The sequence below is a fragment of the Dromaius novaehollandiae genome, chromosome 15 (genome assembly GCF_036370855.1).
Source record: "Dromaius novaehollandiae isolate bDroNov1 chromosome 15, bDroNov1.hap1, whole genome shotgun sequence".
Classification (NCBI taxonomy): Eukaryota; Metazoa; Chordata; class Aves; order Casuariiformes; family Dromaiidae; genus Dromaius; species Dromaius novaehollandiae.
In genome coordinates, this window is record NC_088112.1 from 5,418,883 (window position 1) to 5,435,024 (window position 16,142).

The following is a 16,142-nucleotide window of genomic DNA, read 5'->3' on the forward strand; positions in this document are numbered from 1 at the left end:
TGGTGCGTGCTGCGGCGGCAGCGCGCTGCTGAGGAGACGTGGGGGACAAGGGCGTCTTCTCCAGCAACGGTCGTGCCCCGCTTCTGCCGTGTGTGTTAAACCACAGCCGCTCCATTGAGCTTGCTTACAGGCCCAGCGTGGCCTCCTGTGGGGAAAGCTCCAGGCGTAGGTAGCTGGGTGATGCCAGCGCAGAAGGGTGTTTGGCGGGTGCTGTGGGGCAGGCTCTGAAAAGAGAGGGAAGCCCGTAAAGTCAGCAGCTCTGCTATGGCTCCCCGGCTGTACCGAGCAGGTGTGCAGCAGCCTGGAGGTGTGTGTGATGGCCCCCCCACCTCTGGAGCCACAGGTGGCCCCACCTCTCTCAAGCAAAGAGCACAGAGTAAGTGATTGCAGTAAAAGTCAAGAAAGTGCGTGGTACCATCTAGGAAACCCACAAAGTTCAAGGGCAACCTGCTTCTCCCCCACAGTCTTGGTCAGACACCAGAATGCCACAAATGCCACCCTTATCCTGCAACCCATTTTCCTTGTTAGGGAGATCCTGTCCGTTGGGGACTGTTGAGGATGCCTGTCCTTGGGGAAGCAGCACAGCCATCATGTTCAATGAAACCTTTCTTTACAGTAAACACTACAGTGCCCATAGCTCACCCTCCAAATTTGAGAGCTATGCACTAAATTGTAGTGTTTGTACTGTAGCCGTCAACTAAATTTCTCACAACTTGCTATTTCTCCCTAGGTTGCTCTAGTTTCTATTCATCTTCATTTTCTTCTCCTGATAGTAGATGGTCTTCTCTACTTGCTTTGTTTGCTTTTCATGCTGTTTTCCCACCTCAATTGGCAGCGAGCACTTAGAATTTCGCTGTTAGAGCTGTGTGCGTTCATACTCATGCAACAACGCTTTATGCCCTCCTTTTGTTTTTACTGATCCTTTATTTTTGACTATGCTTGACAGTTGCTATATATTTCATGGGTCTATTATCATACTCTTTGGGGTACTTTTTATGGTAGTCCCACAAGCCCAGTTTGTGTCTGTATGAGTGACAATCGTAGGTTGAATGAGATAGGTTAGAAGGATTCCATAGTGTTAGATTGTCCAGAATTCATAGATTTCTTAAGCTGATGAAGATGTGAATAATATCCACAAAGAAGAGCAAATCCCATCAATGGAAGAGTTTCATCATGCAGTTCTGATGGCTGTTTGTGAGCCAGCACTGATAGTAAAGCATAGTCTGTGTACAGTTTTCTCTGCCCCAAAAGGGAAGCTGAGTAATTTTTACCTTTGAAGCACTGATTAGGTTTTTGATTTGTTCTGCAAGATTCTTATATTTTTGCACTTTAGCTAACCACGTCAGTGAGTGTGAATGGTTTGTTCTCATATCTAATTTAACATCCATAACAAGACCCACTGTATCTTTATCAAACAATTGGTTTGAACATTTCATTCTTTTTATCTCTGAGCTGGGGTTTGGTGTATACGTTCCAAGATATTTTGGAAGGTTAGCTGGGGCATTCGTGTTCAGGTTATTGCTGAACACCTTCCAGTGATTGCAATCTTACGCTTTTACATGTGATTGGTTATGGCATTCAAATAGGAGTTAAAGAATTTGTTAGAATATGTTATCTACACCCCACCACTAGAAACTGAATGCAAGCAACATTTAAATAGTTAACCTTCTGTGTTTCCCAAAAAGTCAAACAGATAGAAAGATTTTAAAGCAAATTCTGGCTATAAAGAAACATGCCTCAAGTGTTGAAAGGCTGAATTCAAGCAACAGGTTGTAAGCGGATGCAAAGGTAACAATCCTATTTGGAGCAACCAGGACAAAAATAGATGTCTTAAGATAAAAGGCGCTTGGAAAATAAGGATGTGGTATTAAGTTCTACAGAGAATGCCAGCAAAAATAAAATGTAATTCTACAATGTTATCAAAATGTGTTGTTCTGTTGAGCTTTTCTCAATAGAAATGTGATTAAAAATAAATATAGAATGGTCCAGACAGGCAAGAATGGTGAGTTGATTAAAACAGGGGCAGGAAACAAGAGAACCTTCTGTTTTAATCCTGATTCTGCTGCATTCGCTATGTGACTAACCACTCCAAATACCCACAACTCACCCCCCACCTTGTTTTAAAACAAGGATAACAGTGGCTTAATTAACAAATCCGTATAATTCTCCTTATAGTTACTGTGAGTACAGCTTGGAAAATATAAAGTACTTTGTAAAGGCTAAGTATTAACATGATTACTCGACCAGATCAGTTATCCACTGTGGTGTACTAAATCACAGAACTGTTAAAATGGCAGCTGCTTTTTTCCCACTTCATTTATTTTAGGAAAAAAATAATCCACAGTCATGGGTAGCAGCTGACATTTAAGGCATGAAATACATAAGCAAACTGCATTATATATTCCTTTTGTTAGAATTTTCATTTATACCTTTAGAACAGACTTAGGTGCTTAGTTACAAATTAACTGATTCATTATTTAAAGCATGCCATTATTTTCAGAACTTGATCCCTTTTCCTTACTGAATTGGCGGTAACTAGGATACTGTTTTACAGTTCACTTCTACTAAATTATGAATATATAAACACATGCATCAGTTGCTAATAAGTATGTAATACAGATTTGCTGAGTGGAGTAACCATCTTGTCAGAGTTCTACAAAATAATTCACCGATATGACAAATTAAACATTTAATACTTACATAAAACAAATATTTACAGTTTGCCTATATAACAGAATTCTTTTTGTTGTACTCAGTTTGTAGGAAGATAGATTTTACTTTAAATCCTTTTAGAAAAACATACAATGACGTGGTCATTAAGTCTGTCACTTGTAGTATATTTTGGCTTTATGAAGTCAAATACTTTTGTCCCATTCTTAGCTAGGAAAAAACTCAGTTTTCATGTTTCTTTTCAAGTTAGATTTTATTTCATCACTGTAGCTTGCCTGTGCAACTATATATTGGCTCTTAGAATCTTTTCTCCTACATATGACCTCAGTAACACTTCTGTTTTCCTATGGAGATTCTAAAAGTCCATTTGTTCCTCTAATTCATAAATGTTTCCTAAACATGTAGTTGATATGCTTTTGTTTATTGATATTTTAGGTAGGTAAATGTAATTAAATTTGTGCACTTCTGACCTTGTATAAAATGTAAATGCATGTCTTTTAAGTCTTATCTATGCTAGCAGGCAAACATTTCCTATAAGTAGTGGAGTAATTAGAGAAAGTAGATAGGTTTATTTTGAAGAGGAGAATTGTTTGCCTTTATGTATATAAAGGCAAATTATATTTAAAAAAATCTGTCTTAATCTTTACCTGGTAATTGCTCAGTGAATTTTTAAAGTGTACTGACAAATATTTTGCTGACTATAGTGCTGTAGGAAGCAAGCAAATGACTAGCAGCAGCCTATTGAGAAGCACTGATTACTAGCTGCTTAAATCATTTTGGCACAACAAATCCAGGGTTCGATGTAATGAAAATTTGCTGGGCATTAGGTTTTGTCATGGTCTTGCCCACCAGTATTTAAGAACACTTAGTTTTGCACAGTTTAAAGCCATGTTACTGCATTTGTTATTGCAAACTCATAGAAGCCCAGACTTAATTCCTTTTGTATTTTTAAATTGGCATATCATTAAACTGTTCTGGTTTTTGAGATGAGGCACTTTCTCCTTCAAATAAATAGAATTCACAAGTGTATATGTTTTAGTTTATTACTGTGAATTCCAAGAGCACTCATACCTGTCTTGCAATGAACTCAAGTACCTCAATAATTACAGCAACAGATTGAGAGCAAGTAGCATACTGTTTTTAATCCTCACTAAACTATTAGTGACTGACCTTATCTGAATCACATGATCCCACTATTTCAGTCATCCTTGCTAAATAAAGAGGTATTTTGAGTTTTTCTTATTAATCTAATGCTGTTTAGCCTCTGTGCAAACCAGTATGAATCTCTTTTGCCAACTATGGATTCGGATTATTCAACTACCCCTAAACCAGCATAGCTTTGCTGCTTGTCATATGACTTATTCCCTCCACTTCAACTGCTGACAAGCTGCATGTTTGCCAGGCATCCTTCATAGCCCATCCTTACCTTACTCCCCAAGTCGTAAACCTGGGATCTATAACCTTTGCCAACTCCTGAAGTACAGTAGCAAAAAAAAAGTGAAGGAAAGTAAACTGTGTCACAGAACCTGACTATGGCAGGCAGATACTATCTTTTTTAGGAGCACCTACTAGTACTATTTGTCATACAGTTTACAGAAATATATGCAGTATCCACCGCTTATTAGCTCTGCATAATGCTATGTCACTAGTGCAGAAGCACAAATTAAGCAGTGGCATATGCATCTGTGCACTCTGACTTCAAAAATTACTTGTTTCTGCAGTATTAAATGATTAGTTTTTGGTATCTGTTTTTAACACATCATTTTCTGTTGCTTCTGCAGCTACTTAATTGTCTACAAACTTCAGCATTTGTAGCTAAAATCTCTGATTATTAAATATTAACAATATGTAGAGAAATCGCAAGAGGTTTTATGCCTAAAGGAAATTAAGATTTGAATCTCCAAGATCTGAGGTTAAAGCTCTAAAACTAGGTTTTTGTCATCTACTATTGACTAACTGAAATGGACCAGAAAATGTGGCATAGAGTTTTAGTAATGCAATCAGCATTTGTATTACTTAGTACGACAAGCACCCGAATTCCATTTGGGCTGTAATGCTAGTACAGTACAACAGGTCTTTTAATGAATTGCGAATGCTAAATAGTTTGCCAGCACTTCTATGCAAGAATTTGTTCTAGAGCCACATTATTAATATTTGTTTCTATGGAGACTATTTATTCCATGTGTTTACATATAGTCACAATGCAGTATTAACAGTAGGCAGTTACAGTATTGCTGCAGAGCCATAAAGTGTTCAAGGAATAACTCTATCTCTTGATATGTGCTTCCTACCAGCTTTCCAGTTCAACGTGTCCATTTCCTTTAAGTGAGGAATAAGGCTACTGCCCTCGCGTTTGACATGACTTCTCTGCAGAAGTTGTGATGCACAGTTGTGATGCAGCATTACCACCATGCTGGATTACTCAGTTGCTGGAACACTGTCACAGGCTGTATACGGAGTTTCACAGCCCTGACAGTATAGTAACACATGAAATAGGCCTCTAATAAGTTTCATGATTTCCACAGGAGAATCAGCTTCCTCAAGTGTAGCCCCCTACATATCTTTTAATGGGACTTGGTATGCTTTAAGAGCCAGCCGTTAAATAGGAAAGACAATGGTTCAGTATGGAGTAATATCTAGACTCTTATATTTACGACATAATTGTTTCCATCTTTTATCTTAATTGTGATTATTATTCACTTCTTGCCTCTTTCAAAATTCTCAAGTTTGGCCATATTTACTCACATTTTACACTTTTTACAGAAAGCTAAAGTAGCCACTGTGGCAGAAAAAGGAACATACAGGCTAGTCACATGTGCTGTGTTAACCGTGTCAATACAGGTGGGGCCTAGAGACCCAGTCCACATAGAACTATAGTATACAATGACAGGTTTAAATGCTCGAGTAGATATAATCCTGAACAAAGAGTATGAACAAGCTCCCTAATGGTGAAAAAGAGGGAAAACAAAATCATTAAGAGTGTTGAAGTGAATGCTAAGTTTGTCGATAAAGGAGAAAAATCTAGGTTTTCTTAATGCTAGAAGCATGAGTTGCAAAAAGTGCTTCTGAAAAAAATACATTTGAAGAACAGTAGAATTAGAACCTGTAATAGGATTAGCTGGGAGATTAAGTAATAAAAGGCGAAGGGAGATCAGATTTGCAATCTATTTCCTGTATAAGACACTGAATCAGTTTTAAGAAAATGAGGGGAAAAAAGATACTAAGTTTCTTTTTGTGCATTTTGGTAGTAGTTACGAATGGTTTGAGTCATTTTAGAATATTGGATCTGTTATTCTTTTGTTCCCTTAGTAGTTTCCCCTTTCCCTCTAATTCTGTTTAAAACAAAATTTGCAAATACATACCGCATTCTGCATATTTACATTTTCTACCTCTAGTTTTTTGTACTACTTTGCTACTAGGTAGAGTCTTTTCTGCTTAAATTCTGGGGTTTTTGTACATTTCAGTCGCTAAAGACATCGTTTACTAGCCACCTTCCAACCAGTTCCTATTTGGGGCTTCAAAACCACTGGGAAAGAAGGAGGTAATAATTCAGCTGGGTCATTTGACTGTTTCATTTATGAACTTGAGTAACTGAAGCAAAGCAGAAGGCCAGAACTAATGTTCTGCCATATGGAAGTAGGCACCTGGATTTAACTGTGGACTGGTCTGCTGTTTCCAACTACCAGTTATATGGTTTACATGCTGTTTCACAGCAGTTTATTTGCTTATTTAAAGCTCTTCTATATCTAGATAACATATATTTGACATTGCAGAGATTTTTCCACTTGAAGTACCACTGTACTATTATCAGTTTAACACAAGGTGCTCACCTATTCTGACAGTATCTTAGAAGTGAAGAACTATATTCTGTAAAAACTGCTCTAACCTCAAGGATAGAAGTTTTATGCCTTCTACTAGCACCTGACAATTCTTCTCTTAAGCAATCAGTTGTACCATCTTTTAATAGTATTAAATTAAAAACGCCTAAAAGCAGCAGGAGAAACAGTGCCTACTTTTATTCTTGCTCTAACAACATAGTAGGTCTACACAGGGCTGTGCAACATTTATCCCACACTGTCCTACAGAACTTGAAATGATTACTTGGTAAATCTATCAAGAAGAGGTGAAAGTCTCTTTCAAATGCAAATTTTCAGACATTCCACTAGAAAAGTTGACATTTACGTTTACTTTTATTTATATTTGTTACATTTTCTTCTACTGGTTTGGATAGGCCCGGAGCCTCACAATGAAGTACCTGAATTTGTTTAATAGCTAGTGGTCCAAGTGTAAAAACATACAAAGTTCAGTGGATAAATTCAGAGCCAAGCTCCATAGTGGAAATTTATGTTATGGCCAGAATATCATCTTCTAGACTATGCTCTTTCTTTTCTTCTGATTTTCATCCTTTTTTGAAGTATTGGGTCAAATTTGATGTGTCTTCCAAGCCTTCCCAATATCCATGTTTAAATTCACAATTGCAAAATTTTGAATTACATAATTACTAAAGACAACCAAGATAACAATGTAAGTGTGTGATATCAACTTTGGGGTTTTTTTTGTTTAGACATGGCAGCTTAAGAGATCAGTCAGTCTCATAACAAGATTATCAAACTGTTTGTCAAAACATCCTTTAACAGAGGCTGGAGTATATAGTAACTCGAATGTTAACTTTCTTCTTTAAGTGGTAACTAGACAAGTCACTTTGACTTTAAATCCAATGTCAGTTCAGATACCTGTTATTAACAACCTGCAATTTAATGCTGGTCTCGATTCTCAGCTGTTTTTTTCCAGGCAGTATGCATGAAACTGAATTAATGAGCTGACATCAGTTTTGATTTGATCCATTACACTGATGTTTAGTTAATTCAGTGCTAAATACTGTTACTCTCTCACAGAAAATCAGTTTGGTAACAGAACCAAATTAATATCAAAAGCCACTTTTTGTGATATAGAAATGTACAGGCATCATTGTTAATACTGCCAATTACATAACTGTCCTCTAACCAAAAGGATAGTTAACTATTTTCTGAAGCCTCGTCTAAGTTACTTCCTGTAACTCATGTTTTTCCGGACATACCATTTATTAGCGTGAGTATTTTCCTAATGCAATTGTCTCCTTTTTAACATTCCCTCTGTCTTATTAGTTAATATGCCCCAGTGTTCTGCCAGGCACATTGCTTTTGCAAACCAGATTGTCATTCCTTCAAAATTCATAAGAAATAGTGTCACAAGAAATACATATACTTCTGGCTTGACAGCCAGCTGTCATAAATCACCACCACGACCACCTTGCTTATTTACTGTTTCATTGTACAGCTTGCAGTCCATGTACAAGTAGGACAAAACTCTATTATTGCCACTTTAGAAGTCTTCTTTGTGATAATCAAAGATCAAGTATTATGAGAAGCTGATAACAGATACTCAATCTTACTCAGCCTATGTTTTTTCATGAAGTAATATAGTTTCATTTTGATGAAAGGTATAAGATTCAAATTAAAGTACATGATTATGTAGTTTTTGGTGCAACAGTTGGACAGGACAGTTATTTTGAATTTGGATAGAGTTTAGTCTTGTAAAGATCATCTATGTTTTGCACAGGACTTTTAACACGCTTACTGTGCTTTTGTAATGAAATGGAGTACAAAGAGCTATTTCAGCATCAGAACCAAGTTAGCTTTCATCTGAACCCATTTCAGGCCTATTGTAAAATATCTTCATTTTCTTTAAGAGGTAAGAGGACTGTGCAAATAAATCAGAAAGGCAAAGGAAACTGTTTTCCTATGGCTTTTAACCTTTGCTACTACCAATATGTGGTGTTTTTTTGAAACAAAATGAAACATGTTAAATCATAATTTCATGTTACATCTGTTGCTTGATAAGATTTTTTTCTCATCTTAGTTATTCTTACACCATTACTTTAAAAGTTTTGGATGATATAGTCACATTGGATTCCATTTTATACTATACTTTGTCAATTTATGATCTCCCAAGTAGTTTTGAAAATGTTAATTTGCTGTAATTAGGGCTTATAAAGCTCTGTCATATGGCAAAAAAGAAGAACAGGAATAAAAAGAAAAATAAAGCACCGTAAGTCATAAAAGTGGTATTTCAGTGCATAAACATTTCGTGCCTTCAGGAGCCTTTCTCACTTTTAAGATCTGCTATTATTTAAAGATAGCTTTATGAAATATTCAAGATAAGGTTGTTCACAAAGGACCTAAATTAAACTATAAACATAATCCTACTTTTTGCATAAAACTAGTACTACAAACTACATAAACTGATGATTTGTAGTGATCTAACATAGGAATACATGAAACATAAGAAGGCATATTTTCATTGATTGATTGTTCTACAACTGACTGAAAGTTTACACTGTCGAATACTGAGTTTGCATCAGCACTGTAAGCATCAGTGGATCTTTTAAAGTGAGGTTTAGGTGAGCATACTTATCCTAGGTTGTAATAGGAAAGAATAATGAATAGATTTGCACTCGTTTAATTTTATTTCAATACTAGACTTTCTATTTTTGAGACTGCTTTTAACCAGTTTTTGACTTTGTCAAAGTAAATACTTGTGATACTTCCAATGCCATTCCCCCACCCCAAAATGCTTTTTGAAAAGTCAGACAGTTACACAATTTCTGAGGTAAAACTAATGGATTCTTTCTTAAGAAAACTTAAATGATATTGTTGGGGATCAAGTAGCTCTGTGCCTGGTGTAGAGTGGTATAATCTGAAATGGGACCGCATGAATCAGATAAGAAATGATGTTTTAAAGGTTGACGGGGTTAAAACTATCTGATATCTGCCTGCTCATACTCAGAATTACAGGTTAAAAGGTTTTGGGTTGGGGGGTTTTTTGGTACTTTGTGCACTAACCATTTGTTTCTCTTTCACCACCTCAGTCACCTGCTTGCCTGACAGGTTACAAGTGTATCATCAACCACAGCTACTGAATAGCTTCATTCCTGGCATGGCAGACTGAAAATGACTCAACCTGTTGAAACCTTGCCAGCAAGCAGCTATGTTTTCCAAAACGTCTGGGAAAGGTTTGTGTGTATATATATATTTTAATTTCCAGTGGAGTTGGTTCCCTCTTTGTAAAATGTTTTATTTACTTTTGGAAACAAAGTGGAGAAATAAAAGCAATGGAGTGAGTAATATTGACCAAAACCAGACAATTTGGAAAGATTCAACAGAAAGGTCTAATCACTTGATTTTATTTCACTGGTATAATATTCTGACACTTTTAGTCCCAGCTTTTATTTACACATAATTATACTAATTGACAGCTTTAATGACAGATCCACTTAGGTCAGAATCAGAACCTAATTTTTATTCTAAATAATCCATTTTTGGATCGATAAAGTTCCACACAGTAGATTTGATTTGTATGTTACATATTCCTGTTGTATCTTAAAATACAAGACCGTTAAGCTTGTAAGTTTTGAGTGCAGGACTTTACAAAATGCCTCAGTGAATAGGGACTGTGACCACATTTGCTCCTTTATGTTTATGATTATAGAGTCTTTAATAATATAATAAATCTTTTTCCATGGACAAATTATGTTGCTGAGTAGCCTGGAAGATTAGCACATGTGGTGCACAAAGCTTTTTGAGCTTAGACTTACTACATCATGTGGTATAAGCTGTGTATCAACCTTTATGAAATCTTACTTTAGCTGAACTTAGTCCAGATATCCTATTTGGACTTAGGTGGATTCATCTTGATTTTTTTAAGGTTCAGATGTGCCTCTTCAGGAGACCTATATTGCTATAGCAATTGTAAAGTCGTGCTAAAACATGAGGTTACATATATGTTTTTTGTCAAAGTCTTTAGTGTGGCCATATTTACTATAAAATACTGATGTGAATTTAGATAAATTGGCTTGAAATATCTCAGTAACAATGACAGATAAATATTTCCTTCAGTAAAAAGTAGAAATGCTAGCAGTTCTCAGCAATAAAACACTTTTCATAGATGCTCTTTCCACTCGCTTCTAGGGAACTTGCTGAGTTACTTCAAATAACTCAGAATTAAGCAAGCAGGAAAATAGTTACATTGTTTAACAATGCCTGTTTTTGATGGGCTGAATCTGGACCATTATAGTAGGTCTTAAGACATCCCTGTTTAAGACAAACTATCAGGGATGCTATTTCTTGCTGATTAATTCAGTGGAGGAAAACAGTCGTTCTACTTGAAAGATTCTCACTAATGAAGAGTAAAGTGAAAGAGAAGCTAAAACATAAACTGATGCAATAGAAAACAGCTGATCTAAGTTAAAATTTGCAGTGACTCACTCGGGTTCTCCTCTCTATTCATTCTCTACATTGCCAATTTTCCCCAGCCCTAGCAGGTTTATTTTCTTCCACCTGGCTGCTTATTTTCATGGAACTTGTATAAACTTGGTTTTCTTAGTGGTCTGCCAGCTGTGCTTATAGTCGGCAAGTTCAATAGCTAACGAGGGGGAAGTACAGTTGCTAGTGCTGTGGTTCTGTGAACTGTTTAAGTCAGCATAAATCTGTGCTGCAGCTGAAGAATGTGGTCATTGTGTTTTCCCAGTCCCTGGCTGATCACTTCTTCAACAATATTGGTAAAAGTATTTGTGCAGGTCCTCAGAGAACTGATCTAACGTTAAAACTAATTGACCTTAAAGGGATACTCACAATACAATGTCATGTTCTGTGTTACTGTAATGACTTGTCCTTTCTGATTAAAAAGCTGACTTCTGTGATGTCTTTCTGATTCATGACTTTTTAAACTGTGCCTTCAGTGCTATATCATTTAGACTTTATTAAATGACTTAAGGGAATTTAGAAGAATACAGTGCAGGTATTAGTATTTCACATTTAATGTTTATGTACCATATAAACTTAATGGAAAAATTTCCTTTGATTTTATGTTCTAATCATGTTTTGAATGAATTCAAGCTCCAGCAATGGAAGGTCAAAGCTCTTCTATATGGGATCTTTGTTATCTGTAAATCCAAGATGCATGGAATAATAATTTGCCTGAGCACTACGCTGTGTCTTTGTGGATTGTGGTATTTAATTATTTGTTCACTGTGTCATAGAAAATCACTTCATGCTGTGAAGTTAAAGATTTTATATGAAATTAAACTAGATCTTATCATTTGAAGAGATTGATTTACGATCAAGTTTTTGCCATTCCAATATCCATGCTCATTCTGGAAGAATAAACAGATGTGGAGGGCTGTTTTAAAAGCAAAGCTGAAACTCAAAGCTGAGTAAATCTGTCCATAGACCAGACTCTGTGGGTTAAATTTGTTAAGCTGTGTAGAACTGCAGGTTTCAGGGTTCTGGAAAGATAAGCCCTTCACTCTTACTCATAAAGACATGAATCTCCAGAGTAACATTTAGGAATTGCAGTCATGTCCTTGTAGTAAGATGGTTTTCAAATATTCTATTTATTCATTAGCAGATACTTCTCTAGATAAGCTACTTATATTAAGACTAATTTTCCTTGCAGATCTGATGGGGCCCAGTCAATCAAATAGGGTATATTTAAGCTGGTTTTAGTGTTATCTAGATTGACATTATGGATCTATCTTAAAACTTTGTTATAGCTGATCAGTATAACACATTATCCAGTGTGATTTGCCTTCCGTTCTGGAATTACGGAATTATTAGACATCCGGTGAAGGGTGCTTACCGATGTCAAACCCATTGGACACAGACCGATTAAAATATCGTGCTTTCTCCATCTAGCAGTTTATTATTAAATGTTATTATTATAGTAGAGGTAGCTTCTGCAGAGGTGGAAATTATTGCCACAAATATTGTCAAAACAGAAACTGAATAACACTACATTAGCTTTCCTCCAACATCTAGGGTAACAGGATCTGCTGTCTTCTCCTTTAAAGCATGATATCATGTTGTGTTGGGACCTGTACCTCATCTTATGGAAGCTGATAGATTTTGGCTTTAAATTTTTCTGGAAATATAGTCTGCCTTAGTGTACTGTTCAAGTACATGACAGCTTAACTGCCATAAAGGCACATTTATTTATTACCTTTACTAAATTACTCATACTTGCACCATACTGTTGGGCTGGCTGCACCTCGCTTTTTTCTGAGTGCTGCTTCCTCCAGGGTGTCAAATTTTATGTTTTGACCACTTTGGAATGAAATTCATCAGCTTCTTTGTGTTTGTACAGGATTTTGAGTTGCCATGCACCTGGATAAGAAGCAAAATTACTTCGGTATGCTATAAAATACTGTAATGGTAGCTGCTCTCATCGGCCAAGTATGGAAATTCTTGCCAGAAAACAACACAGTAGTAGATCAACTGGGATGTTTTTAACCCAGTCTCAATTTTATAAAAGCTTCTCTTTCCCATTCTGTTCCACAAAGTTTGTTTGAAAAAAGGCCTTTTTGGTATATTACTGGTTGAATTAATCAATATTTTCCATCTCTGATCATACTTGCTACAGTTGCTTTCAACATGTTATCGGCCCCTTCGGTCTCAGCAAAATGTAAACCCCTATTGGTAGTTGATTCACCCATCCTACTAAGTCTTTGCATGTTAGCAGTATTTGACCTTTGCTTATGCTCTATCCTGTCTGTTCTATAGCCTTAAATCAAGCGGAAGCTTGTTACTCAGCCTTGAAGCAGATATTTATGTGTATACTGTTCACAGTTTAGGTGGATAACCAGACATTAATTTATCTGCCACTGACTTGTTCCAGAGTATGATCTTCACGACTAATTTGATCTAATCTGTCTTTGGAATAGCAAGAGATTGCTTAAAACAAAAAGAGGGGGGGGGGCATATCTTGTATAAAACAATTATTACTCTTTTTCATTGCCATTCAAATAGTATTTCATAATAAAGCTTTTGTCCAAGTGAAGTAACACACTTTCCTAGGCACTTCCATTGCCCTGAGGTCTGTTCAATGATGTCAAGTATTACTGTTTTCTTCTTTTACTTGTATAATTAATTTAAAGGCAAGTTTATCAAAATCAAAGATGTAAAGCATTAATCTTTACAGACCTCAAGTTGGGTCTTTAGTAATCATCACTTGTGAATTTAAGTTCTAAGTATTCTTTAGAGGTTTGCTCAGTTCTAAAATATTTTTCCCAGAAGCCAAGTAAAAGTCCAGAAGTATCTAAAAGTTATACTGAAACTGGTTTTAATCTAGAATCTGTAGAAGGACAGTTCCCAAACGCTTTTATTATATAAGAAATTAGTGCTTACTTCTAAATGAGATTGTGGTTCTGTTGTAACATTGTATACTTCAAAAAGTGCATTTAGAAAAGACATATTTGCAACATGCATGTACAAAGAGCTACTAGATTTTTGATCAGTTGGCAAGAACAACTGCACTTGGGGAATTGTAAGTATTCACTGCTAAACTTGATTTTACACCTGATAATAAATTGTCTCTTTGACTTCATGGGGACCATTTAAAATTGAAGACTACTCTTTTTCGAAGCCTTGCCACAAACAGTTAATGTGACTAAAGAATCTGTCAAAATATGCATCTTGAATCCCATTACAGTTTTCACTTCTGGGGGAAAGTTGTGCAAGTTATATAGTTAGGGCTGACACTATAACTATTACCTAATGCCTTCTACTGAGCTTGATTATTTTGCACACTTTTCAGATGTTAACATTAAGATATTAACATAACCACTAAGAGGCGTATGGTCCTTAATGTAGACTACATTCATTTACTTAAGCAGTTCACTGGCAAGACAGTGTGACCTATGAGTGTTGCAGTCTCTGTTATCTAGTTATGTGCCATTAGCTATTTTCTAGTTTTGATTAGGAGATTTTAAAATCTGTATTTGAGTGCAAAAGCTCTTTTAAAGTGCCATACATTTCATGTCCTAATCTGTGCTCTGGCTGCCTATTTTGTTATTTGCCTCATATTGACACTCAGTGACTGCAAGAAATTTCAGGCCTGGAAGAACAGAAACGTTTTAAAAGTTCTTCATACTTGCATGTCTAACAGGAAAATTTAGTCCAGGGGCGTTATCTATGGTGTTGGCTACCTTTGCATTAGACTTTGAACCACCTCTCCCTGCTCCCTTCCTACTTGTGATTAATTTTCTCACTCAGCTTGATCTCTAGCCATAATTCCGCAAGATGGACCAGCCTGATTTGACCTTTCTGAATTTAACCTTATCACTATATTGTGGCCCTAAAACAAATTTCTTAGCCATTCTGTCCTTATTGTCAATTCAGAGTAGTCTTAGGGTTCCAAGGTTTTCTAATGCTGTTGATTAGCTGGACAATTAAAGAAAAGTAGCTTGAAGCTTGAACTTAAATACATAAACCTCTCAGCACAAAAGGTGAAGGTGCACTAAAGGAACACGTATGCGCATTGTGTTTTATATATTATATAACCAAAGGGGTTTTTTAAGCTTAAGTTCAGTAGATTCTGGAAAAAAAGAAATTAGTATGTGTAGAGTGGGGTGGAATTCTGGAATGTTTATGCTCTGGAAGTACTCACCTTGCACAGATTTAAGCAATTGCTCTGCTGACTGTTGTGTTATTTTATGTACTGAAGGAATAAGATGGGCCGTAGAATATACACTTTTACTATATAACTTTGTTGAAGTTGGTATTGGATGTACTATATGCACTTCTTCCCTGCCATAACATAAGCACAATGCCCTACCAAGCAGAAGAAAAAGCAAATTATTTAACTCTTGAGTATTACTTAAGCCCTGCCTTAAACTTAACAGGTTCCCTGATCTTAAATCATTTACATTAGGTGCTTTTGGAAGCTTTTTAGTTTTTTGATTTCTAGCAGGAACTGTTTTGGCAGTCACTTCCTAGTTTGAGAATACAAGCCCGAATTAAGGCTTTTCCTTAGGCAAACTTTAAACATGGTGGGAGGATTAGGAAGACACATCCACTGAGTCAGTTGTTTACCACAGGTATTATTTTATTTGAGAGAGCTGATGCTGAATCTTTATACACCTTTGTAATAATAAAGTTGCTTTACTCTCACTTTTCCCTCGGGGGAACAGAATCAAATGTGTTTCATTTTTAGGCAGAAAACTGGCAAAAGTTTACATAATTAACACTCCTTCCAACAGAATATGAATTAAAATGAATTGGAGCACATTGGATTTAATCTTTTTGGCTGACATCTTCAAACAAGCTAAGTGTTTGAAACAGTTAAAGCACCTGCCTCTCCTCAGGAGTCCCGAAGATCCTAGCCTTCAGTACAGTCATTCAGATCCTGACATATCTTGGCTACTAGTTAATTTGTTGTTTTATGATTTTTAGCCCATTATATGCAACTAACGTAGAGCCTAGGATTCACGTTAGCTCTAAGAGCTGTCTCCTCCTTCGTCTTTGCTTTCAGTCATCTTGTTTCTGGAGTTACAGGTGAGTGCAACAAGTTAAAGAGTACAATGCAGAAAGCAGCCATTAGTACTGGATAGAATTTAGCTTTATTAGAAGCATCTTTTCCTTCGGGTTAGAACTGCTGAG